This window comes from Chiloscyllium punctatum, chromosome 6 (assembly GCF_047496795.1).
Source record: "Chiloscyllium punctatum isolate Juve2018m chromosome 6, sChiPun1.3, whole genome shotgun sequence".
Lineage (NCBI taxonomy): Eukaryota > Metazoa > Chordata > Chondrichthyes > Orectolobiformes > Hemiscylliidae > Chiloscyllium > Chiloscyllium punctatum.
In genome coordinates, this window is record NC_092744.1 from 13977140 (window position 1) to 14004525 (window position 27386).

Sequence of the window (27386 nt, forward strand, 5' to 3'; positions counted from 1 at the left end):
GAGATGTCCAGGAGCTAAGATGATTGGCTTCTAAAAACAACGCCATTTTCTTCTGTGCTAGGGTGTAACACTTACCAGTGGAGAGTTTGCCCCCTGGTACCCATTGAGTACAATGTTGATAGGGTTTCTTGATGCTGTAGGTCATCAAATGCTGCCTTATGTCAGGGTGATTCCTCTTATTTCTGGAATTCAACTCTTTCACCAGTATCTAGACCAAGATTGTAATGAGGTCAGGAGCTTGGTGGTTCTGGCAGAAATTTAGTTGGTAAGGTATAGAACTAGCCTTGACCTAATTGAATGATGAACTAGCATGGTATATAACAATAAACTGCAGTTACTATTTTCCCATTTCCATTTATGTGTCTATTACTGGGTGTGTTATGAGTTAAATGAAGAATAATTTTATGAACAACTAATCATGAATCATGTATCTTTTGCTGACAAAGGGAGATCTTCTTTTGGGGGGATGAAGTGATTCTATTGCTGATATCCCCTAATATCAGAGTCATTTTTCACTTGTGGTGGAAACAGAATATCCATGAAAATTGAAGTATTGGCCATAGATCATGTGCTGCGCTGGTGCCCAGATGTAACCTCTGTAAGAGAATCTGCTGACTGTTTTTATCGGACAAAACCATATTCATCCTTAATCAGCACCTGCTTCTCATACAGAACACTTAAATCAATATGTCAATGGAAATCCAAAGTTAGCTCTGTAAAGGTTTGAAAACATTAGCCAAAATGCTGCTTTGTTTATAATGTTTAATTATCGACCAAACGACACTCAATTAAAATAAGTCGATCGCTTTAATGAAATTGAAGTAAAACATTTCAAAGGCCTTTCAAGTTAAAATGATATGATACCACTTATGAGGCACTTTGGGTAAAAGTTCATTTCTGCTGCCTTACTCCTGTTTTATTTTATATATCTTTCTTTGTAGATAGTGTTTACTAACTACTCAATCCTACAGCTCCTTCCACACACCAGTCCTTCCTGTTCCCTGGGTTTTTTAAATAAAGCATTACCCATGTTATTGATTAAATAATTAAGTCATAATTAATTACCCCTGCCCCCCCCCCCCCCACTCCAGGAGTAAGGATCCCTGAATGCAACTTCTTTTTTTTTGAAAGCAAACCAGCATTAAATCGCCCAAGTTTTCCTCTTTATACATATTCTTTTCCCATCAATCTGTTCAGGGATGTCATCGCACAGCCTGAACCCAGGCCTCCTGTCTCATAGGTGTAGACATTACCACTGTGCCACAAAAGTTCCTTGTTTCTTCTTTGTATCTACCCAGACAATTAACTAATTAGCCGCCCATCAATCATCTGCTTAACTACTTGCTAAATCAATATGTTGTTCCTAACATTTTAGTTGAATTAAGTAATTAAGTAATTAAGTTGAATTAAATAATCAAAAAGTGACAAAATTCTCAGGAAACACTAGAGATCCAAAAAGACTGCACATCACTGTAAACATATTATAATGTCATGGACAAATACAGAAATGGCTTAAAAAGGCTGAAGGAATATTGGATTTTACATTTACAGTGCCATATGAGGGGATCAGGTTTACGTTACTGTTGTACAAAGGCCTGGTTAGACCATACCTGGAATACAATATTTATTCCTTAGTCAGAATATTTTGTGTTCAGAGGGGGAGTGAGGTGTAGATTTACTGGGATAGTCAATTTTACTTGGACAATTGCAAGCAGAAACAAAATATACCACAGTTGTATTGCTGGCAATATAGAAATTTAAGGGATGATTTGATTGAAGTTTTCAAGGCATTCAGGGAATGGATAGGGAGAACTAATTCCACTGGTTGGGAGCTTAGAACCAGGCACTTAAAATTAGAGTCAAATATTTCAAGTGTGAGGTCACTCAGCAGACATAACAAAAGGGTGGAACAAGTTTGGAACATCAATTGTTACTTTTAAATCTAAATTTGATAAATTTTTGTTGTCCAAATGTATTATTGGAAAAGGACTTATGTCGTCGATCAACCATAACCTAATTGAGATGGAACAGATCCTGATGAAGGGCTTTTGCCCGAAACATTGATTTCGAAGCTATTTGGATGCTGCCTGAACTGCTGTGCTCTTCCAGCACCACTAATCCAGAATCTGGTTTCCAGCATCTGCAGTCATTGTTTTTACCTTAGCGGGCTGTACTGGCATCTCTCATTCCTTTTAGTTTTTGTTGCTGTGTAGAAATTGGTTGTCACACTTCCTGCAGGAATGTCTACGTTTGAAAAGAGCCTTATTCTTTGTAAAACACTTTGGGATGCCCCGTATTGTGAAAGGCACTATAAGTAGGCAAATTTTTCTTCCTCTTGTTTGTCAATCCTAGCCTTAAGCATTTCTATTGATCTTCCAAAAGCAACCTATTGGAGGTGGTTGGGAGAGACAGCAGTAGCTTTCCAAGTTTCCACTAGCCTTTCTTGTAGAATAAGGCTTCCTTTCATCACCTTTGGGAAGCTGCTGGAGAAAATACTGAGGGATAGGATCTATTCCCATTTGGAAGAAAATGGACTTATCAACTGATAGGCTTATCAGTTTTGTGCAGGGAAGGTCATATCTTACTATCTTAATAGACTTCTTTGAGGAAGTGACAAAGTTGATTGAGGGAAGGGCTGTAGATGTCATATATATGGACTTCAGTAAGATATTTGATAACGTTCCCTAAGGTTGGCTGATGGAGAAGGTGAAGTCATATGGGTCCAGGGTGTACTGGCTAGATGGATAGAGAACTGGTTGGGCAATAGGAGACAGAGTAGTAGTGGAAGGGAGTTTCTCAAATGGAGACCTGTGACCAGTGGTGTTTCACAGGGATCCGTGCAGGGACCATTGTTGGTTGTGATGTACATAAATGAGTTGGAGGAAGTTATAGGTGGTCTGATTAGCAAGTTTGCAGGTGACACTAAGACTGGTGGAGTAGCAGATAATGAAGGGTTCTGACAGAGAATACAGCAGAATGTAGTTAGATTGGAGAGTTGGGCAGAGAAATGGCAGATGAAGTACAATCCAGGAAAATGCGAGATGATGCATTTTGGAAGATCCAGTTCAAGAGCGAACTATACAGTAAATGGAAAAGTCCTGGGGAAAATTGATGTACAGAGAGATGTGGGCATTCAGGTCCATTGTTCCCTGAAGGTGGCAACGCAGGTCAATAGAGAGGTCAAGAAGACATATGGCATGCTTTCCTTCATTGGACGGGGTATTGAGTACAAGAGTTGGCAGGGCATGTTACAGTTGTATAAGACTTTAGTTTGGCCACATTTGGAATACTGCATACAGCTCTGGTCACCACATTACAAAAAGGATGTGGATGCTGTGGAAAGGGTGCCGAGGAGGTTCACCAGGATGTTGCCGGGTATGGAGGGCGTCAGCTATGCAGAGAGAGGTTAAATAGATTAGGATTATTTTCATTAGAATGATGGAGATTGAGGGGAGACCTGATTGAGATCTACAAAACCATGAGAGGTATAGACAGGTGGATAGCACAAAACTTTTCCCACAGTGGGATACTCAATTACTAGGGGTCACGAGTTTAAAGTGAGAGGTGAAATGTTTAGGGGAGCTAAGTATGCAAAGTTCTTTACACAAAGGGTGGTGGGTGCCTGGAACATGTTGTCAGTGGAGGTGGTAGAGGTGGCCATAATTGCATCATTTTAAGATGTATCTAGACAGATACATGAATGGGCAGGGAGCAGAGGAATACAGACCCTTAGAAAATAGGTGACAGGTTTAGACAGAGGAACTTGACTAGCGCAGGCTTGGAGGGCCGAAGGGCCTGTTCCTGTGCTGTAATCTTCTTTGTTCTTTGATTATTTTAACTGTAACATTAACATTCCTATGTATCAATGCTATCAATTCTACTAATCATTTGGGTCTTATGGTGAAAATATATCTAAGCTATGGATGATGCTCTTTGCTTGATGACATAGTCATACAGCATGGAAACAGACCTTTTGGTCCAACTTATTTATGCCGACCAAGTTTCCAAAGCTAAAGTAGTTCCATTTGCCTGCGTTTGGTCCATATCCCTCTAAACCTTTCCTATTCATATACCGTTTTTTAAATGTTGTAATTGCACTCGCATCTATCACTTCCTCTGGCAGTTTATTCCACATATGAACCAATTTGTCTTCCTGTTTGTTGGCTATATCATCATGTGAACCTTCTGATAATTTTGCCAGGGATGGGTTTTGTTACATGTCGAGTTTAATTATTTCTGTTACATCATTCTATGTAGATTTTGCTACTCCTCATGGTGATCTTGCCTGCTCACCTTGAGATTATAGTGTAGAGGAATACAATGGCAAAAGCATAACTGATTTATTGTGGTAACCTTTATCTGCCTTTTCATGTCTGTGACAGTGGTTATTGTCCCACTGAAGTGGAAGAGCCATTAAGCATAACCTGTTTTATCCACTGTGAGACGTGGATGTTGCTGACTGGCCAGCATTTATTGGCCATTCCTAGTTATCTTTGAGAAAGTGGTAGTGAGCTAACTTCTTGAACCACTGCAGTCCATGTCCTGTAGGATGACACACAATGCGCTTAAAGAGGGATTTCCAGGAATTTGACTCAACAACAGTGAAAGAATGGCAATATATTTCCAAGTCAGAATGGTGAGTGGCTTGGAGGGGAACTTTCAGGGGCAGTGTTATCATGTATCTGCTGCCCTTGTCCTGCTGGATGGAAGTGGTCCTAAGTATGGAAGGTGCTAAAGTCAAAGGATCTTTGGTGAATTTCTGCAGTGCATCTTGTAGGTAGTACACAATGCCGCTACTGAGAATCAGTAGTGGAGGGAGCGGATGCTGATGAAGTGCTATTCAAGTGGACTGCTTTTTCCTAGATGATGTCAAGCTTCTTGAATGCTATTGGAGTTGCATCCATCCAGGTATAGAATTGTCAGCACTGAAACAGACCATTCAGTCCATCTGGTCCTTGCAGGTATGAATGATAATTCATGAGCTTCCTATTCCTTTCGCCCTCATGCACTTTTCCAGCTTACTCTTAAATGTATTAATGTGTCTTCTCCTATTACCATTAATATTTGAATGAAATGAGCTTAAGTGTTCTCAGTCTAATTCCAAGTGATCACTTGTTCATATGACTGGATACAGAATGTCATTGGATTATCGATTATACTCAATAGTGCAGAGAACAAAAATTACACTCAAGCCCAGTTTTATTTCAATGTTCTGGTGGGAGCAAATTATTGGAACAATATATTTTTGAATTTTAACATGTCAGTTGCGATTAATCAGTTATGGACTTGATGTGTGGTGCTGGAAAAGCACAGCCAGTCAGACAGCATTTGAGGTGCAGGAGAGTCGAAGTTTCGAGCATAACTTGACGAAGAGCTTATGCTTGAAACATCGATTCTTCTGTTCCTTGGATGCTGCCTGACTGGCTGTGCTTTTCCAGCACCACACTCTTCGACTTGTGGACTTGGCATGTAAACACTTGAGTCGAGAGTGTGGTGTTGGAAAAGTAGGTCAGGCAACATCCGAGGAGCAGGAAAACCAATGTTTCGGGCAAAAGCCCTTTCAGGAATTCCTGAAATTAGGAATTTTGGCAGCACACTTTAATATGCAAAATCCTATTTGTGGAAATAAGCATTTAATTTTTTTGCCTGGATTGAAAAAAATCAGGAATTTCTGATGAAGGGCCTTTGCCCGAGACATCGATTTTCCTGCTCCTCAGATGCTGCCTGGCCTGCTGTGCGTTTCCAGCATCACACTCTTGACTCTATTCTCCAGCATCTGCAGAATTCACTTTCTCCTGATGTAAATATTTGCTGCTTGAACATGAGGTCAAATTGGAAAGAAATACCAGGTACTGCAGAGTCAAAGTGCTCCACCACAAAAGTAATTAAGAATGAAACAATATAGATAAATTGATGTAATCTAACAGTGGCCAGATGTAACAGATTTGCTTTAAAAGCCCATCATGCGTGCAAGATTGGTGAAAGCTTGTGCATTGCACTGCATTCAATTGATTGGTTATCAGATGAATGCAAGGCAGTTATTCACCCAATAGATTCTCTGTGTATTTTTTGCCTGTGCCCATTATTTTGATTCCCACGATCTTTCTATTCTATTTTGGCATACTGCAATCTTGTGTAGCATCACAGTGCACAGCCAAGAGAAATAGTGTGCCACTGACTCATAGCCAGACAAGTTATTACTGTGAGATGTTTGAAGCAGACTTCAGACTAGAGTGAAGTAACAGAAGTACAACCGAGCCTTAGTTATCAATGGAATTGATTTACCAATGAATACATGCCTATGTCAGAATTTCTGCAGAAGTTAAATAAACAATAATCGGTAAATCTTTGTGCCATTCTCCCACTTAATAATTCATTCAGCCATTCAGTCCAGGCAAAAAAAACATTAAGTGCACATTTCGACAAATGGGATTTTGCATATTAGAGTGTGCTACTGATCTGAAGTGATGGTTGGTTATTTATTCCAATTGTTGCACAAAGCATAAAGAAAAGGCAATGCTCAGTTTATTGAGAAATTGGAATTTCATACAATCAAAGAAGAACATTTCAATGGAATTCTGTCAGCTTGGGAATAAAGAATGAATTGATATATCAGAACAAAACAAACTCCCTACCGTAATAAAAAGTTGGTTTGTCTTCTCACAGATGCTGAGTTTCTTAGTCATTTTCTGTTTTTATTTCACATCTCCAGCATCTGCAGTATTTTGCTTTTACTTCCATTTCTATTGTGATGGGTTTGGTGGTGAGAAATATAGTGTGCACGGCAACAACAAAAGGTGAAATCACCAACAGAAAAGATCGTCTTTCTTACTGTTACTTCTGTTTTGGTTCAAATTGGTGTAACACTTAGCTGCATAACAAGATGGTCAGAGGATTAGATAGGGTAGATAGTGAAAGACTTTTTCTTAGGATGATGATGTCAGCTTGTACGAGAGGGCATAACTACAAATTGAGGGGTGATAGATTTAAGACAGATGTCAGAGGAAAGCTCTTTATGCAGAGAGTGGTAAGGGAGAGGAATGCCCTACCTGCTAAGTTAGTCAACTCAGCCACATTAGGAAGATTTAAACAATCCTTAGATAAGCACATGGATGTTTTTGGGATAGTGTAGGGGGACGAGCTGAGAATAATTCACAGGTCAGTGCAACATCGAGGGCTGAAGGCCCTGTTCTGCGCTGTATTGTTCTATGTTCTATCTATAACCAAATACGCAAGAGAAGCAACAACTCCCATTTATATGGAGGCTTGCACAATCTCAGAAAGGGCCAGAGGTCACGGAGCACTTCTGAAGTGCAGTCTTTGCTGTCAAATCGGGAAGCATGCGAGTCATTTTGCACACAGGTAGAAGACAGATGGTGGTTGTCTCTCTCATTGAAGGGTGAAAGGGAAGGCTGGTAAGTACAGGGAATGCTGGACGACGAAAGAAATTGAAGGTTTGGTTAAGAAAAAGAAGGAAGCATATGTCAAGTATAGAGAGGATAGATCGAGTGAATCCTTAGAAGATTATAAAGAAAGTAGCAGTATACTTAAGAGGGAAGTCGGGGGGGCAAAACAGGGACATGAGATAGCTTTAGCAAATAGAATTAAGGAGAATCCAAAGGGTTTTTACAAATATATTAAGGACAAAAGGGTAACTAGGGAGAGAATAGGGCCCCTCAAAGATCAGCAGGTCAGGCAGCATCCAAGGAACAGGAGAATCGACGTTTCTGGCACAAGCCCTTCTTCAGGGCTTATGTCCGAAACGTCAATTCTCCTGTTCCTTGGATGCTGCCTGACCTGCTGCACTTGTCTAGCAACACATTTTCAGCTCTGATCTCCAGCATCTGCAGTCCTCACTTTCTCCCCTCAAAGATCAGCAAGGTGGCCTTTGTGTGGAGCCACAGAAAAAGGGGGGAGATACTAAATGAATATTTTGCATCAGTATTTACTGTGGAAAAGAATATGGAAGATATAGACTGTAGGGAAATAGATGGTGACATCTTATAAAATGTCCAGATTACAGGTGAGGAAGTGCTGGATGCCTTGAAAAGGTTAAAAGTGGATAAATCCCCAGGACCTGATCAGGTGTACCCGAGAACTCTGTGGGAAGCTAGAGGAGTGATTGCTGAGCCTCTTGCTGAGATATTTGTATGATTGATAGACACAGGTGAGGTGCCGGAAGACTGGAGGTTGGCAAACGTGGTGCCACTGTTTAAGAAGGGTGGTAAAGACAAGCCAGGGAACTATAGACCGGTGAGCCTGACCTCAGTGGTGGGCAAGTTGTTGGAGAGAATCCTGAGGGACTGGATGTACATGTATTTGGAAAGGCAAGGACTGATTCGGGATAGTCAACATGGCTTTATGCGTGGGAAGTCATGTCTCACAAACTTGATTGAGTTTTTTGAAGAAGTAACAAAGAAGATTGATGAGGGCAGAGCAGTAGATGGGATCTATATGGACTTCAGTAAGGCATTCGACAAGGTATCCATGGGAGACTGATTAGCAAGGTTAGATCTCATGGAATACAGGGAGAACTAGCCACTTGGATACAGAACTGGCTCAAAGGTAGAAGACAGAGGGTTGTGCTGGAGGGTTGTTTTTCAGACTGACGGCCTGTGACCAGTGGAGTGCCACAAGGATTGGTGATGGGCCTCTATTTTTGTCATTTCCATAAATGATTTGGATGCGAGCATAAGAGATACAGTTAGTAAGTTTGCAGATGACACTAAAATTGGAGGTGTAGTGGACAATGAAGAGGGTTACCTCAGATTACAACAGGATCTGGACCAGATGGGCCAATGGGCTGAGAAGTGGCAGATGGAGTTTAATTCAGATAAATGCGAGATGCTGCATTTTGGGAAAGCAAATCTTAGCAGGACTTATACACTTAATGATAAGGACCTAGGGAGTGTTGCTGAACAAAGAGACATTGGGGTGCACGTTCATATCTCCTTGAAAGTGGAGTCGCAGGTAGATAGGAAAGTGAAGAAGGCGTTTGGTATGCTTTCCTTTATCGGTCAGAATATTGAGTACAGGAGTTGGGAGGTCACGTTGCAGTTGTACAGGACATTGGTTAGGCCACCGTTGGAATATTGTGTGTAATTCTGGTCTCCTTCCTATGTTGTGAAGCTTGAAAGGGTTCAGAAAAGATGTTTCCAGGGTTGGAGGATCTGAGCAGCAGGGAGAGGCTGAACAAACTGGGGCTGTTTTCCCTGGAGCGTCGGAGTCTGAGGGGTGACCTTATTGAGGTTTACAAAATTATGAGGGGCATGGATAGAATAAATAGGCAAAGTCTTTTCCCTGGCTTCGGGGAATCCAGAACTAGAGGGCATAGGTTTAGGGTGAGAGGGGAAAAATATAAAAGAGACCTAAGGGGCAACTTTTTCACACAGAGGGTGGTACGTGTATGGAATGAGCTGCCAGAGGATGTGGTGGAGGCTGGTACAATTGCAACACTTAAGAGGCATTTGGATGGGTATTTGAATAGGAAGGATTTGGAGGGATATTGGCCAGATGCTGGCAGGTGGGACTAGATTGGGTTGGGATATCTGGTTTGCATGGACGGGTTGGACCGAAGGTCTGTTTCCATCTCTATGACTCTAAGTGTACCATGTGACTGGGAACTCTTTATCTAGATGGGGTTAATTGGCAGATTCATTAAGGGGAACTGTTTGAACATAAAAAGTAAATTCAAAATTAGAATAGGGCAGCGTGGTGGCACAGTGTTTAGCACAGCTGCCTCACAGTGCCAGGGACCTGGGTTCAATTCCACCCTTGGGTGACTGTGTGGAGTTTGCACATTCTCCTTGTCTGTGCACAGGTTTCCTCCAGGTGCTCTGGTTTCTTCCCACAGTCCAAAAATGCGCAGGTTAGGGTGGATTGGCCATGCTGAATTGCCCATAGTGCCCTAGGATGTGCAGGCAAGGTGGGTTTGCCATGGGAACACAAGGTTCCAGGGATTAGGTCAGAAAATCAGTGTGGACTCGATGGGCTGAATAGCCTGCTTCCACACTGTAGGGATTCTATGGTTAAAAGAAACCAGACAGGGGCAGAATCACAATTGGAAATTGTTGAAATCTGAGTCCACAAAGCTGTAAAATGTCTAATTGACTCCCTTGCTGGTTTAACACTGACTTCAGTTTGATTCCTCGTTTTTGTTTCACAGGTGCTACACTTCATTATGTCACCTGGTTACAAACGCGCTGTAACCTTTTCAGGATTAGTGGTGCTGGAAGAGCACAGCAGTTCAGGCAGCATCCAACGAGCAGCGAAATCGACGTTTCGGGCAAAAGCCCTTCATCAGGACCCGAAATGTTGATTTCGCTGCTCGTTGGATGCTGCCTGAACTGCTGTGCTCTTCCAGCACCATTCATCCAGTATTTGCTTTCCAGCATCTGCAGTCATTGTTTTTACCTCGTTGATTGTAACCTTTTCAGTCAACTGATTAAATATTTTGTTTAAATTAAAGTTCTGTAGTGGACTTATGTCTCAGAGTATGTTGAAAATTCTCCTTTACTGTTTGCAGGTGACGTTTATGCATACCTTTCTATAAATTTAATTCCCTTTTTAAAATCTGCCAAGCCAACTGCCAAAAGCACAAAGCACAAAGCAATCTGCCGACATCTTGCCCTGCTTTCACAAACCTACCAATTTATTGGATGTTTGAAAGGCAGTGGTAGTTTTAATTGCCATCTTGCACAGTGTTCTGTGCTCTGTATTGCTGATGCAGCTGATAAAAATGCAAGGATGTGATGAACTTCTGGCACATCACAATTCTCCACCCTCTGAGTGACCCTGGATACTGGGACAGGCGATAGTTACAATGACATTATCAATTTGAGGCTAATGTCTACCAAAGCTGGCGGGGTTTTTGCTGTAGGTCTTCATCGACTGAACAGGCCAATTCTTAACCATGTTAAATTGCCCATAGTGTCCAGGCATGTGTGGGTTAGGTGCATTGGTCAAGGGTAAATATAGGATACTAGATTAGGGGAATGGATCTGGGTGGGTTAATCTTTGGAGGGTCAGTGTGGACTTGTTGGGCTGAAGGGCCTGTTTCCACACTGTAATGATTCGATGAAGTCCACACCGACCCTCCAAAGAGTAACCCAGTTTTGCCTGAATGCTAGACACTGAGGCATATACCTGACAAGGTGTTCCTTCCTCCAAGCACCTGTGGACACAAACCTCTTGACTCCTTCATGTTTGAGCTTTGTACAAACATTTACAATGTGAAGGGTTAGGTCCAACCAGACCAACGAGCCTGCCCAAGTGAGGCAGCCATGCTGGCTAACACGCGCAAACCTGATTGGGTAATCAGGTGCATTAGGGAAGCGAAAGAGCAGATGAATTGAATAAGGGAGCGAGAGTGAGGCTAGGTGTGGGGATCCGGATCAGACTGGCAGCAAGAATGTCAAGAGATTGGTATTGCCAGAGGGAAGGAGTGATAGTGCGGTGTAGAGGGGGAGGGTAGTGTGTGAATGAGTTGAATGCAGAGCACGTGGAGAACAAATGGGAGTGTATCCAAGATGTGGTTACACTAGTTACTGCTCAATGTAAACAAGCTCAATCGAGCGAATCATAACAGAAACTACAAAATATTGTTGCGCGAGCAGTCAGTTAAGAGTTTAGCACTGCAGGGAAGTGCTCACTGCAGAACAAAGGCAAATAAGCTCTATCAGCTCCAATTACCAACATGTCCTGTGATTCATTTAACTCAGAAGTATAGCAGTAAGTCTCAGCAGTGGTGGTGGTTGGGGTGGGGGAAGGTGGATGTTGGGTTAGTGGGGAGGGGACCGCATGAGTATTCATAAATCCTTGTGTCTGGCAGTTAAGGACAGTTGGATGAATTCACTGTACAAACTGTTGAGCTGTAAAGTAGGTGCTACTTAGGCCTGATTGAAATAGTTGACACATGCATGGGAAAGCAATGTAACTATTGCAGCTACCAATCTGTTTTTTATTCACTGATGGGATGTGAGCATCACTGGCTTGGCCAGCATTTATTGTCCATCCCTAATAGCCCAGGGGCAGTTAAGAGTCAAGCACATTGCACTGGGTCTGGAGTGACATGTAGACAGGATCAGATGAGGATGGCAAATTTGCTTCCCTGGAGGACATTAGTGAACCAGATGGGTTCTTCCAACACTCGGCAATGGTTGTCAGTAGATTCTTGATCCCAAATTTTAAAACAAATTGATTTCAAATTCCAACATCTGCTGAGGTGTGGTGGGATTCAAATTCCTATCCACGGAACCTGAGTTGATTTTCTGCATTAATGGCCTGGTGATAATACCAGTGGGCCGCACATTACAGAATAAAGTAGAGGAAGTGCTCCTCACTATGTAGATTTGGCTGTAGAACAGATTGAGGTGTAGTTCAAGGAGCAGGTAGAGCTGGGCTTGCAGATTGGTTTAGCCCAGTTGGCTGGATGGTTGGTTTGCAAATCAGTGTGATGCCAACAGCTGGGTTCAAGCCCCATCAGTGGCTGAGGTTACCATGAAGCACTGTCCTCAACCTCTCCCCTCACCTGAGGTATGGTGGCCCTCAGGTTAAAATACCACTGGTCCTCTCTCTCTCTCTGTCTAATGAGACTGCAATTCTATGGTCCAGTATGACACAACAAGAGATAGACTAGAGTTCTAATTTTGTTGTGCCCTGGCTTGGGAGTGGGATTCAAAAGCTGCATAGAAAAATGTAAGGATTTGTAAGTGTTGCAAGCTGCTGATCTTACTCAATGATCCATTGAAATGCTGGTGCTCGATCTGCAGGCGAGATAAGCAGCTTTTTTGCCTTCTCACTAGATAGCTGTCTGCCTTTCACATTACCATTGGGTTCCGGTCAGCTGAGGCCCGCTCTTTGAAGAGGGTCAGGAGCCTATAATTTAACTTTATATTTTTTGAGCAAGAGAAGTTAATTAATGTTGGCAACAAAATAACTCAGCGGAAAATTCAGCTTTTCTTCATTACTGGCAAGGTCAAATGTTTTGAAGTAACATTGAAGTAAAACTGCACATTTACACACAGATTTTTATATATTTTACATACTGGATATAAATGATATTTGTGTGCAATTGCTTAGTAGTATGGTTACTGTTGTAAGAGGGAAAATAAATCAGTTAATTTATGCCCATTGAGTAAACAACCACATCATAAAAATCCTTTCGTGTGGAAGCAGACCATTTGGCCCATCGAGTCCTCACTGACCGTCTGAAGAGCATCCCACCCAGACGCACCTCCCACCCCCACGCCCCCCATCCCCACCCTATCCCTGTAACCCTGCATTTCCCATGGCTAATCCACCTAGCCTGCATACTCTGGACAATTAGTATGGGCAATCCACCTAATCTGCACATCTTTAACTGTGGGAGGAAACCCACACAGATTCCGGGAAAACATGCAGAGCCAGTCACCCAAGGGCGGAATCGTACCTGGGTTCCTGGCGCTCTGAGACAGCAGTGCTAACTGCTTACCTGTCTAAGTACTGTTGGTTTAGGTTAAATGTTGGTCAGGTGAGTGGGGAGAAGTCTCCTATTCCTCTTTGAAATTGCCTTTGGATTTTTTTTGTCCACTTGAGTCATCAGATGAGGTGTAGATTTAATGTCTTATTCACTAGATGACACTTCAGGCAGTGTTGCATTCTCTCAGCACTGAACTGGGACTGTCAGTCTGGATGATGTGAGCAAATCTCAAAGCGAGTTTTGAATTTAAGACAGGTGTTAAAATACATATTTTAAATATGTAAGCACCTTTGAGAAAATAAATAGCAAAGAAATCTCATATTATTCACTTGCATACTAATAATGTACAATGTGATTTAAATTTTTTGTAACAGAGATTGCCACACGTTTAAAGAAAGTCTCTTTAAAAGCTGGGATCATTATTTGCAGTGACCTGGACAGGCCATTAACGTTCTCTCAGAAGAATACAGTCACTGGGATTTCCTGTTTGCTGCTTTGTTATTGACCTCCTGTTAAATGATTAGGGAGATTTTCCACTTTAGCAGCTCCAGACTTGCCAAGGACAATAATCAGGAAATTGCACACCCCCAGCTCTGTGACTTTGCGTCCTCTTAAAATTAACGGATGCAAAGTCACAACAAGGAATGTGGAACTTCCTGACATGTCAAAATATAAAAAGCAGTAAGCTTCTCCTGGAATTTCTTTCTTGCAATTAGAAATTCATCGGCTCCATAATAAAAAAAGGTTCCTTTCTTTCTAGCTCTTTCTTTCCCTCTCTTATAATTGAAAGCCATATTCCCAGCTTAGTTCAGTTCGTAGAGAGTCTTAACAGATGACCATACATATCGGTTTCATAACAATTTCTGTTCAATGACAAAAAAACAGATAATGTGCACTGTCTTTTCCTGTTATGCATGGATGGAGCATAAGGCCCCTCACTTAGAGATTTTGTACCTGAAAGGGTTAACTGATATCGGGAGATGAGCCTCACCCATTGGATATGAAGGATTGATCCTGAGAGGAGCTAACCAGTTGCTACTGGTCTCTTAATTCATGCACTAGAATGTGTCAAAAGTACACAAGAAATAGGAACATGTGTAGGCTATTCAGCCCCTCAAGCTTGCTCTGCCATTCTATATTATCCTTGGCCTCCTCCATTTAACACAGCAAATCAGACTGCAAGTTGGAGGAACAGTACCTCATCTTCCACCTGGCCTACAGCCCGGAGGACTCAACGCTGAGTTCTCCAATTTCAAATAACCTCCCTTCTCATCCCCCAACTCCCTTTCCAGGCCCCCTCCTCCCTTCCATTCTTCTGATCGACCCTTCCTTCCAGCTACCAACCGGATTCATTCCTCCCATCGAACAACCAAGTCATGCCCTCTACCTGTCTTCATCTATCCCAACCTCACCACTCCCTCCCCTCACCCCCCCCCACCCCCCACCCACCGCCCCCCCCCCCCCCCCCACAACTTTCCTTTATCTGCAGCTCCCTTTACACCCATCCCCAGTCCTGAAGAAGGGTCCTGAAGTGTTGACTTCTCCACCTCCAGATGCTGCCTGGCTTGTTGTGTTCTTCCAGCCTCCTGTTACTCTACCTTGGATTCCTGCATCTGCAGTTTTTTTTGTCTTATTCTATAATATCATGGTTAATCTGGTGCAGGTCTCGGCATTTAGACAGGTACATGAATGGGATAGGAATGGAGGGTATGGACCAAACATAGGCAAATGGGACTAATTTAATTATGAAAGCTGGGCAGCATAGACAAGTGGGGCTGAAGAGACCGTTTCCATGTTGCAGACCTCTATGACTACGACTGCTCTCATGCTAGCTGCTCATGTTACTCAACATCTTGTTATTTCAAAAACCTATCTAGTTCTTGTGATCCAGCTTCCACAACTCTCACAGGGTCATGAATTCCAAATATACACTACCAATTGAGAGAAGAAATTCCGTTGTGTGTCAGTTTTAAATGAGTGTCCCCTTATTCTGTAACTATGTCCCCAGTTTGTGATTCCCCCATTAGTAGAAACATCATCTTGACATCTACCCTGTCCAACTCCCCTCAGAATCTTACATATTTCAAAAAGATCACCCCTCATTCTTGTAATCTCTAATGACTAAAGGCCTAAGCTGTTTACCTGTTTTTGATGAGTTAACCCCTTCATCCCAGGAATCAGCCTAGTCTATCTCTTTTGAGCGACCTCCAATGCTGGTATGTTCTATCTTAATACAGGGACAAAAACTGTACACAGTATTTGAGATGCAGACTCACCAACACCCTGTATAGTTGTAACAAGCTTTGCTGCTACTTTAAATTTTAGCCCTCTAGCAATAAAGGCCAAGAATCCATTTGTTTTCTCAATTACTGACTGCACTTACATGCTAACCTTTTGAGTTTCATACATTAGAATACCTAAATTTCCCTGTGCTGCACTTTTTGGAGACTCTTGTGCTCTCTATTAATTAATAGTGATTCTTCCTATCAAAGACCATGACCTCACTTTCCCACATTTCTTTTATTTAAGTCCAAATATTATTCACACACTCAACCTATCTGCACCTTCTTACAGCTTCTTTATGTCCTCATTATCACATGCCATCCTACCTATTTTTATATCATATGCAAATTTGATACATTACACTCTCCTCCAAAACATTAATATAGTTAATTTACAAGAAAAGAGGAAACAAACAATAAACTTCCATTCCTAGATTTGATGGTAATAAAAACACAGGATGTTGAATGCACCACAAAAGTGTACAAGAAAGCCACATACACTGACCAGGTCCCGAACTACAACAGCAACCACCCGAACACACACAAGAGAAGCTGCATCAGGGCCCTGTTCATAAGGGCTACAACACACTGCAGCACTCCTGACCTACGAAGGGATGAAGAACACCTCTACAGAGTCTTCGCCAAAAACGGATATCCTCGCAACTTCGTCCGCAGATGCCTAACAGACCGACAACATGATGAGGACATGCCATGACCTAACTCACTAGACACGCTTCCTTACATAAAAAATGTCTTGGAACTAACAGCCAAACCTCTCCGACCACTGGGATTCATGACGGCCCATAAACCAACAGCCATACTCAGACAACTGACTAGAACAGAAGACCCTATATTCATCATGTGGAAGACAAACGTAATTTACAAGATTCCATGTGGGGACTGCACACAACACTATATAGAGCAAACAGGCAGACAACTAGCAATCCGCATCCACAAATACCAACTAAACGCCATGACCAGCTGTCCTTAATAACCATACACAAAGATGACATGGACCACAAACTCGACTGGGACAACCATCGACAATGATCATAGGACAAGTCAAACAGAGGACAGCCAGAAAATATCTAGAAGCGTAGCACTCATTCACGGACTCTATCAACAAGCACATAGACCTAGACCCAATATACTGGCCACTACAATGAACAACCGGAACAGGTAGCCAGAAGCAGCAGAAATGGAACCAAATAAATTCCAGAAGACATAGTACAGTAGCGCTTTGCAGGAGGTTTCAAAGCACTGAAGGTGTCACCTCGACAGGGGACGAAACATCTGCAAATCAACTCCCCAGCTCAGTGAACATACCCACAACCACGATAATAGAGTTAATAAATAATTGACTAGTCCTTGTGGCACTCCACTACTTATGTCTTTCCAACTTGAAAAAGACCTATTAAGCCTAACTCTGTCTTCTGTGTATTAGCCAATCCTCAATCCATGCTTACACATTACCTCCAAACATCATGAGCTCCTACCTTGTGCAACAACCTTTCATTTTCAGTAGCTTATTCTTAAGTATAGCCTAAGTTCTTACAAAAGGCTCTCATACAGCTTAGATGTAATGTCGCTAGTTATTAAAGGCAATGTAATAAACCTGTTCTTTTATATCGAGAATGAACTCACCTAGAATCATCGAGCCATAGAGTCAGGCACAGAAACAGGCCCTTCAGCCCAACTCATCCATGCTAACCAGGTTTCCTAAACTGAATTAGCTCCATTTGTCTGTGTTTGGCCCATATCCCCCTGAACCTTTCCTAGCAAAGTACCTGTCCAAATGTTTTTGAGATGTTGTAACTGTACTCTGGCATTTCACTTCGTAAACGCACCACACGGTGTGTGAAAAAGTTGCCCCTCATGTCCCTTTTAAATGTTCCTTCTCTCGCCTTAAAGCTATGCACTCTAGTTTTCAACTCCCCTATCCTGGGGAAAAGATCTTTGCTATTCACCTTAACTATGCCCCTCATGATTTTATAAACCTCTAAGGTCACCCCAGAACCTCCTATGCCTCAGAGAATAAAATCCTAGCCTATCCAGCCTTTCCTTATAATTCAAAGCCTCCCACATCCTGGTAAATCTTTCCTGCACCTTTTCCATTTTAATAACATCGTTCCTATAGCAGGGCGACCAGAGTTGTATACCAAATGTGGCCCTACCAATGACCTGTACAGCTGTAATATGACTTCTCAACTCCTGTACGCAATGCTCTGACCAATGAAGGCAAGTGTGTCAAATGTTTTCTGAACCAGCCTGTCTACCTGTGATGCCATTTCAAGGAACTGTGTACCTGAACCCTTCAGTCACTCGGTTCTGCCAGAGACCATGTGTGGGTTTCCTTCCCAACTTAATATCAGTAACTTACCCCAGCCTTCCCAAATGTTTCTGGTGAACACAATCTCAGCATAAAGCACTCATCAGTTCTACAAATCCTTAAAATCATCCTCTTATAGTAAATTGCATCTATGTAAAGGACACTTATAACATAAATGATGGGGAGCTCCTCAGATGTACACAGAAGCAGGATTATCTCATTCAGTCTCTCATTTCTATTCTGCTGTTCAACTCGACCAGGGATAATATGCATCTCAATTCCATTTACCTGCCTCTGCCTCAAATCTCTTGATGCCTTTACCTTAAAAAAATTCTTAACTTTGAAGTTTTATATTTCATTTTCTATGGGGCAAGGGCAAAGTCCCAGATTTCCGAGGTCCTACACACCCTTTTGAAACAAACATTCAAAGTGCTAAAAAGTTAGCCACAAATAAAAGTGTTCAAAATAATGTAACATTCAATGAGTTTAGACACGTGTTCTGTTTTGACAGGGATTCTCAGCCAGTTATCTGGGGGAGATTCCTGACAGACAGAAACCGGCCAGCTCCAGGCGTACAGATTTGTGGTTGGAAACCTGTTTTGGTGAAATAATCAGTGCAGATGATATCAGTTCTTTATTTGTTCACAGGAGTGGCTCACCGTCACTTGAGGGAAAATACAACCAAAGATAAAGGTGACTTACTTTGGCAACCATCATTCCATTTGATGATTATTCATTGTGCCAAGTGTTTAGCAATGTTTCTGAGAGATGAGATAAGCAAGAATATAATTCCATGTATTTCTTAATGCGGAATGTGTACACACGTCAGGTGCTTATTAAGATAAAGTAGAATGGAAATAAACACTAAACTGCATAGCAAACTGCTCGATTTCTACCATTCCAATGTCACTTTATTCAGGTATCTTGTCCTGGTGTGGTGGTCTCAAAGCGGTTGGTGTGGTGGTCTTTCGGTGATATATGACGGTTTCTCGGACCGGCGTGGCCTCAGCATGAACTTCCAGTCTCCAGGTAATTCTACAATAGTCTCCTGGCCTCAAGAACCTCAAGGTGAAGCCTGGCATGATCTTGAGTCAAGGCCCAGTGTGGAGTGAAAGCTAGGTGCCATTGTGGACTGGTTTGGAAGGACTGTTGATCTAAACCTTTTATTTCTCTGTTTTCTAATTTATTTCTACAATTTTGAGATTTGTAGCTCAGGTTGAGGTTCTGGCTGTAGGTTTGCTCGCTGAGCTGGAAGGTTTGTTTTCAGATGTTTCGTCACCATACTAGGTAACATTATCAGTGAGCCTCCAGATGATGCACTGGTGGCATGGCATGCTTTCTATTTATGTGTTTAGGTTTCCTTGGGTTGGTGATGTCATTTCCTGTGGTGATGCCATTTCCAATGGTGATGTCATTTCCTGTTCTTTTTCTCAGGGGGTGGTAAATGAGATCCAAGTCAGTGTGTTTATTGATAGAATTCCGGTTGGAATTCCATGCTTCTAGGAATTCTCGTGCATGTCTCTGTTTGGCTTGTCCTGGGATGGATGTGTTGTCCCAGTCAAAGTGGTGTCCTTCCTCATCTGTATGTAAGGATACTAGTGAGAGAGGGTCATGTCTTTTTGTGGCGAGCTGATGGTCATGTATCATGGTGGCTAGTTTTCTAAAAAAAAACCTGCATCTGGACCTTTTATTTCTTTACTTTTCTAAATTGTTTCCCTAAGAACTTGTCCTTAAGAACCTGAGCCTTTGTACCTAAGATGGCACTGTAACTGATGACTTGTAAACTTTTGACTGTACTCATGTGCGTATACGTGACAATAAAGCTCATTCAATGCAATTTAAGTATCAGCTTCGTGCAATTGCGCAAAGTAAGTGAAATGAACAGAGGAATCACTGGACAATGTCAGAAGGTTTTAACAAAATGGTCAATTGCCATGGATTTTCAGGGACACCGAGTGTTTTTCACATTTTTCTTCTTTTGGAGTAACCTTCTCAGCCTTGTGTTCAAATTTCACCATTTCCTTATGGCAGCACATCTCTGTAATCTCCTATCGGTTGTACAATTGTTGCCTTCCTCCAATATTCAATGCTGCTCAATGCCAGAGGTCTATCAGTGCACCTCCCTTGGCAGCCATGCCTCTGTTCTCAAACCTCCAGAGATCAGTCTACCCCATCACCCCGCCCCAGACTGTCCTCAAAAACACAGCTTTCTGGCACTGTCACTGTTACAACAGAGCCCCCAGGTCCCCCCACACACAGTCACCATACTTGTTGTACCACTGCCTGCATCAAAGGGCATTGTTCTGGACATCTGTCAATCTCAGCCCCATTCCCAATGGCCTCCCCCCTCCTCTTTGCCCACTGCCCCACTCAGTGCCCCCTTGTCAAGCAGGCTAAGATAAAAGGTAGGGAGGAGGGACTTGAGGGAGGGGCGTTGGGAACGCGATAGGTGGAAGGAGGTTAAGGTGAGGGTGATAGGCCGGAGAGTGGGTGGGGGGCGGAGAGGTCGGGAAGAAGATTGCAGGTCAAGAAGACGGTGCTGAGTCCGAGGTTTAGGACTGAGATAAGGTGGGGGGAGGGGAAATGAGGAAGCTGGAGAAATCTGTATTCATCTGCCAGACCATGGCAACACGACGCCTGGAGGAAGAGTGACTTATCTTCCGCCTAGGAACCCTCCAACCACAAGGGATGAATACAGATTTCTCCAGCTTCCTCATTTCCCCTTCCCCCACCTTTTCTCAGTCCCAACCCTCAGACTCAGCACCGCCTTCCTAACCTGCAATCTTCTTCCCGACCTCTCCGCCCCCCACCCCCTCTCCGGCCTATCACCCTCACCTTAACCTCCTTCCACCTATCGCATTCCTAACGCCCCTCCCCCAAGTCCCTCCTCCCTACCTTTTACCTTAGCCTGCTTGGCACACCTTCGTCATTCCTGAAGAAGAGCTCATGCCCGAAATGTCAATTCTCCTGCACCTTGGATGCTGCCTGACCTGCTGCGCTTTTCCAGCAACACATTTTTAAGCTCTGATCTCCAACATCTGCAGTCCTCACCTTCTCCCGGTGTGAGTGGAGTGTCGACATTCTGAATGAAAAGTAAAGGAATGACCTATGATTCAATTAACAATTACAAAGGAAGGTGCTAGAGGCAAACCAAATGGCTGGAATAACATAATAGATATAATAGTTGCATGATGAAGGTCTAACCAAGTAATCCAAAACTGTCCAAACTAATTAAGGTAAAGAAATCATAACAAGTTGTCAAGGTGATGATGTCAAACAGCACAATAAGGAAGATTTTACAGATACAGAACCATGTGGCGGGGTTACATGTAGCGTGACATGCACCCAAGATCATGGTTGAGGCCATCTTCATGGATCCGGAACCTGGCTGTCAGTCTTTGCTCAGTGGCTCTGCATTGCTGTGTATCTCGAAGGCTGCCTTGGAGGACGCCTACTCAGAGGTCAGAGGCCGAATATTCTTGAATGCTGAAATGTTCCCTGACTGGGAGGGAGCACTTCCGTCTGGCAATGGTTATGCGGCGTCCATTCATCTGGTGTTGAAGCATCTGCATGGTCTCGCTGATATACCATGCCATCCTCGCCTGCAGTGTACGAGATAGAAAACATTGGCCGAGTCACATGAGTATGTACAGTGTACGTGGTGAGTGCTGTTCCCACGTGTGATGGTAGTATCCATGTTGATGATCTGATATGTCTTGCAGAGGTTGCCATGGCAGGATTGTGTGGTGTTGTGGCCACTGTTCTCCTGAAGGCCAGGTAGTTTGCTGTGAATGACGGTCTGTTTAACGTTAGGCTGCTGTCTGGTGACTTGTCGAGATGTTCATCATCATTGATGACATATTGAAGACTACGAAGAACATGGCATGGTTTCTCTACTCTGGGGAAGTACTGGATAGCGGAAAGTATTCTATCAGTTGTGTCCGTGTTTGTCTTCTGAGGAGGTCATTGTGGTTTTTCACTGTGGCACGTTGGAACTGGCGATCAATGAGTTGAGCATCATATCCCTTTTTAATTAGGGGATCTTTCAGCGTTTGTAGATGTTTGTCTGGTTTCTCCAAATGGAGTCAAGTTAGGTAAAGGGGAAGTACAACGAGATCTAGGTGTTTTTGTACATCAGTCAATGAAAGCAAGCATGCAGGTACAGCAGGCAGTGAAGAAAGCTAATAGCATGCTGGCCTTCATACCAAGAGGAGTTGGGTATAGGAGCAAAGAGGTCCTTCTGCAGCTGTACAGAACCCTGGTCAGATTGCACCTGGAGTATTGTGTGCAGTTTTGGTCTCCAAATTTGAGGAAGGACATTTTGGCCATTGAGGGAGTGCAACGTAGGTTCACGTGGTCAATTCCCAGAATAGCGGGACTATCATATGTTGAAAGATTGGAGCGACTGGGTTTGTACATACTTTAGTTTAGAAGGATGAGAGGGGATCTGATTGAGACGTATAAGATTATTAAAGGATTGGACACTCTGGAGGCAGGAAGCATGCTTCCGCTGATGGGTGAGTCCAGAACCAGAGGACACAGTTTAAAAATAAGGGGTAGGCCATTTAGAACAGAGTTGAGGAGAAACTTCTTCACCCAGAGAGTGGTGGGTGTATGGAATGCTCTGCCCCAGAAGGCTGTGGAGGCCAAGTCTCTGGATACCTTCAAGAAAGAGATGGATAAGGCTCTTAAAGATAGTGGAATTAAGGGTTATGGGGATAAGACAGGAGCAGGGTACTGATTGAGGATGATCAGCCATGAGCATAATGAATGGCGGTGTTGGCTCGAAGGCCTAATGGCCTACTCCCGCACCTTTTGTCTATTGTCTACCTGAGCAGATCCTGTGTATGTACAGGGCTTATCCATAGGGGGATGGCTTCTTTAACATGGTTGGGGTGCAAACTAGAGAGGTGAAAGATTGTGAGGTTATACATGGGCTTGCAGTATGGATATTGCACCTTCTCCCTGTCTGCATAGTTTTTTCTCCAGCTGCTCCAGTTTCCTCGCACAGTCCAAAGATGTGCAGGTTATGACTGACTGGTCATTTTAAAATTGCCTGTAGTGTCCAGGGATGTGCAGGCTAGGTGGGTTAGTCATATGAAATGCAGGGATAGGGTAGAGGGGAATGGGTCTGGACGGGCTGCTCTTTAGAGGGTCAGTGTGGACTTGATGGGCTGAATGGCCTGCTTCCACACCGTGGAGACTCTATGCTTCTATGAACTGATTTGTAGTACATGAAATTGGACTCTTTCACTTCAAATCTTTACATCTGGCACCATGATTTAAAAATAACATTACTACATAATTGGGCTCATCAGTTCAGAAATTGTAACTTAGATTCCAGTGATGACGAGTCCTTAAAACCTTAATTCTGTTTTTCTCTATACAGATGTTGTCATTTCTGCTGAGTTTCTCCAGTACTTTCTGTTTTTGTTCCAGTTTGAATTGTTATCCGTGCTGAGATTGTTGTAAAGAGATCAAGTTTACTAATTTTGGATCCATCACCTTGAGGAAGTGGAGAATAAGGAAGAGAGCTGGGGTAGTTAATCTCTTACTGAATCACGGAAGGAGACACACCACTGAGTTAACAGTCTGTACCATGACCCTAGTTAATAGGCATGCCATCATTTGACTCATTCTTCTGATTTGTAAGTTCAGTCTTGATATTAAAATGAAAAAGCCGACAACTGTTTCAGAATAGTAGGTTCTGAAGTAATTAAACCCGTGATGACAAACTTCAAAGTTTAAATGGCATTGGTGCCAAATACTCACATTAAGAATCAAGAAAGGATTTGCAATGATTAGTGTAACCAAAGGGAACAGCAAATGCCTTCATCAAGCACTGAATGATTCAGAAAATGAATTTTGATATTACGTAGCAAGTGCATAACCATATCATAGCAGCTCAAATACTCACTCTGCATATTTAATATTAGGACATGTCAGTTTTCATTCTCAATAAGTCAAAAATAGGACACTGTGCAACACATAAGGCAAACAAACAGGTTGAAATTGTTTATATTAAAACAAAATGTTGTGGATGCTGAAAATCTGAAGTAAAAACAAAATGCTGGAGAAACTCAGCAGATGTAGCAGCATCTGTGGAGAGATAAACAGCGTTAACATTTCAAGTCCATCTTCAGAACTAAATTATTTATGCCTGATTTAGAATATTAAAGTGAATCGCTTGACCACTTGAGATTTCCATTCACTGTGAAGAGTATTTTACATTCTGTACTGGAAGCTCACTTTGTTCCTTCACAGGACAATATGAAATAGTTCTCATTTTGTTTTCACTTTTTCTATTACTGGTTAATAAACTCAGAGGAAATTTCTTAAGTAGGGTCTGCCTGTTCCCTCCCCATTGGCTGGAGATTGTAGATGTAATTGAAAGACAAGAGATAGTCTTGCACATCATCAGGACATTTAGATTAGATTAGATTTAGATTTATTGTCACTTGTATATCAAAATACAGTGAAAAGTATTTTTCATGAGCTATACTCAAAGTGACACTGCACTGCAGTGCCATCTTGAAACACTGAATATAATGCAACGTTTTACTGCAACAGAGTTCAGCTTTCTCCCTTCTTCCTGTTCCTCCTCTTTGGCTCCTCCAGACGCTGCTTGACATTGACCGGAGTCTCTGAAATGAGCTCCTCGGTTACAGACCCCCACTGCCACCACAATCACAACTGCCATGACCAAGCTGGAGCTATGGGTCTGAAGATGCGTGGACTCCATCCCTTCTGTTCCCTATCCACCGCTCCTCCAGACCCTGACACCAGTCATTAGGTTCCTCTGCTCTCCCTACCCCTGGACCTGCAGCCTCAGCCTGGCCTGCGAATCCAGAGCGAGGGAGTCAGCCTGTGACCTGCTCCCTGTGACACCCCAAGCTGTGAGTCTGGAGTCACATAGAGATGTACAGCATGGAAGCAGGCACTTCGATCCAACTTGTCCAGGCCGACCAGATATCCCAACCCAATCTAGTCCCATCTGCCAGCACCCGGCCCATATCCCTCCAAACCCTTTCAATCCATATACTCATCCAGATGCCTTTTAAATGTTGCAGTTTTACCAGCCTCCACCATTTTCTCTGGTAACCCATTCCACACATGCACCCCCATCTGCGTGAAAAAGTTGCCCCTTAGGTCTCTTTTATATCTTTCCCCTCTCACCCTAAACCTATGCCCTCTAGTTCTGGACTCCCCACCCCTGCAATTTCTGTTTTTGTTCCTGATTTATAACATCTGCAATTCCTTTGGTTTTTATTTAGTAGTGAACCAGATAAGCTTTCCCCCCAACAATCAATTAGACTTGTTGGTTCCAGATTTGATTGAATTCAAATTCCACCATCTGCCATGGCAGGATTTGAACCCGGGTCCCCTGAACATTATTTGGGTCTCTGGATTAACAGTCCATTGTTGATACCACCAGGCCATTGCCTCCTCTGGAGGATAAATGTCAGTCATGATCCCAAGGAGATTTTCAAAGCTCTTCTTCAAACTGCCTGAGAGAGCCTGTGTACCTTGGGTTAAAGGTCATTTCTGAAAGACTGCACCTCTAAGCATGCAGGACTCCCTCAGTGACACGCTGGTGTGTCAGCCTGTGTTATATACTCTCTTGGAACAGTGACCTGAACCAATCATCTTGTGTTGAGACAGGATGAGAGGGTCATGATGCCAAATGATTAAGCGGTAGGGGGTGGGTGTGAAGTGAAAATAAAATGGAGGAATGAGAAAGGAATCCAAAGTGACTAGTAAATAAGGTAAAAAAAATTAAAGCAACTTTTTTTTGTTCAAGAGCTTTGAGGGTTTTTTAATGATTTCTGATGGCAAGGAAAGATCTTGTGTATAAGTAATGAAATCATTTCAATAATTGCTCAAATACGACTGTTGCGTTATAGAATCTCTACAGTGTGGAAGCGGACTATTTTGTCCATAAGGTTTTTCACTCACCCTCTAAAAAAACCCAGACCCACCCCATCCATGTAACTCCACATTTCCTGTGGCAAACCCACCAAGCCTGCACATCCCTGGACCGATAGGTAATCTTAGAATGGCCAATCCATCTAACCTGCACATCTTTGGATTCTGGGAGGAAACTGGAGCAAACATAAGGAGAATATACAAACTCTACACAGACAGTCATCTGAGGCTGGAATCAAACCTGGGTCCCTGGGGTAGCAGTGCTAACCACTGAGCCACTGTGCCACCATACCACCCCTACTTACTGCTGCAGAAAGTCAGTAGAACAATGTGACTATATGCTAATTGTGAATAAAAGAATGTAAAGTCATGCTGCCACGGGACTATTCATGCTGCTTGAGTATAGGTAGGCTTCAGACTTTCAGATGCTAATGTTCTGTTGATGTAGATCCAAAATTTTCATTGACTCTCTTTCTTAATCTCGAAGTCTGGTTTGTCAAAAGCAATCTGATTTTAGGCTATTTGTACTTAGAGTGAGGTTTGTGTAATGTGTAGGTTAGGTGTATTGGCCATAGGAAATGCGGTGTTATTAGGATAGGATAGGGGGATGGGTCTGGGTCAGATGCTCTTCAGAGGATCAGTATGGACTTGTTGGGCTGAATGGCCTGTTTACATATTGTAGGGATTCTAAATTCTAAGTATCATCTTTGACGTAAATTCTTACTATTCAGTATTAGCTTCCTTTAGACTGGCCTTCATTAGTCATGTTGGTGACCACTTTCCTGAGGCACCTCATGCTTCTGTCAATAGCATTCTCTATGCTGCCTGGAGGGAAGCAGGCTAAGGGGAGATCAGATCTGAGGTTTTCAAAATCATGAGCGGGTTAGACAGAGTAAATCGGGGAGACACTGTTACCACTTGTAAAAGGAACACGAATGAGATGGCTTAGATTCAAAATGTTGGGTAAATGAAGCAAGGGTGATGTGAGAAAAGAAAAGAAGTCCACACCAACCCACCAAAGCGCAATCCACCCAGACCCATTCCCTTACATTTACCCCTTCACTTAACACTACGGGCAATTTAGCATGGCCAATTTACCTAACCTGCACATTTTTGGATTGTGGGAGGAAACCGGAGCACCCAGAGGAAACTCATGCAGACATGGGGAAAATGTGCAAACTCCACACAGAGAGTCGCCTGAGGCGGGAATTGAACCCGGGTCTCTGGCGCTGAGGCAGCAGTGCTAACCACTCTGCCACTATGCCGCATTTCCTGGACATGTGATGGAGGCAGTTTCGATTGAGGCCTTCAAGAGGGAATTGAATGCTTATTTGGATAATAATGGGATACAGAGATATAGGGAAAATGCAGGAGATAATAAAGTTAGTGG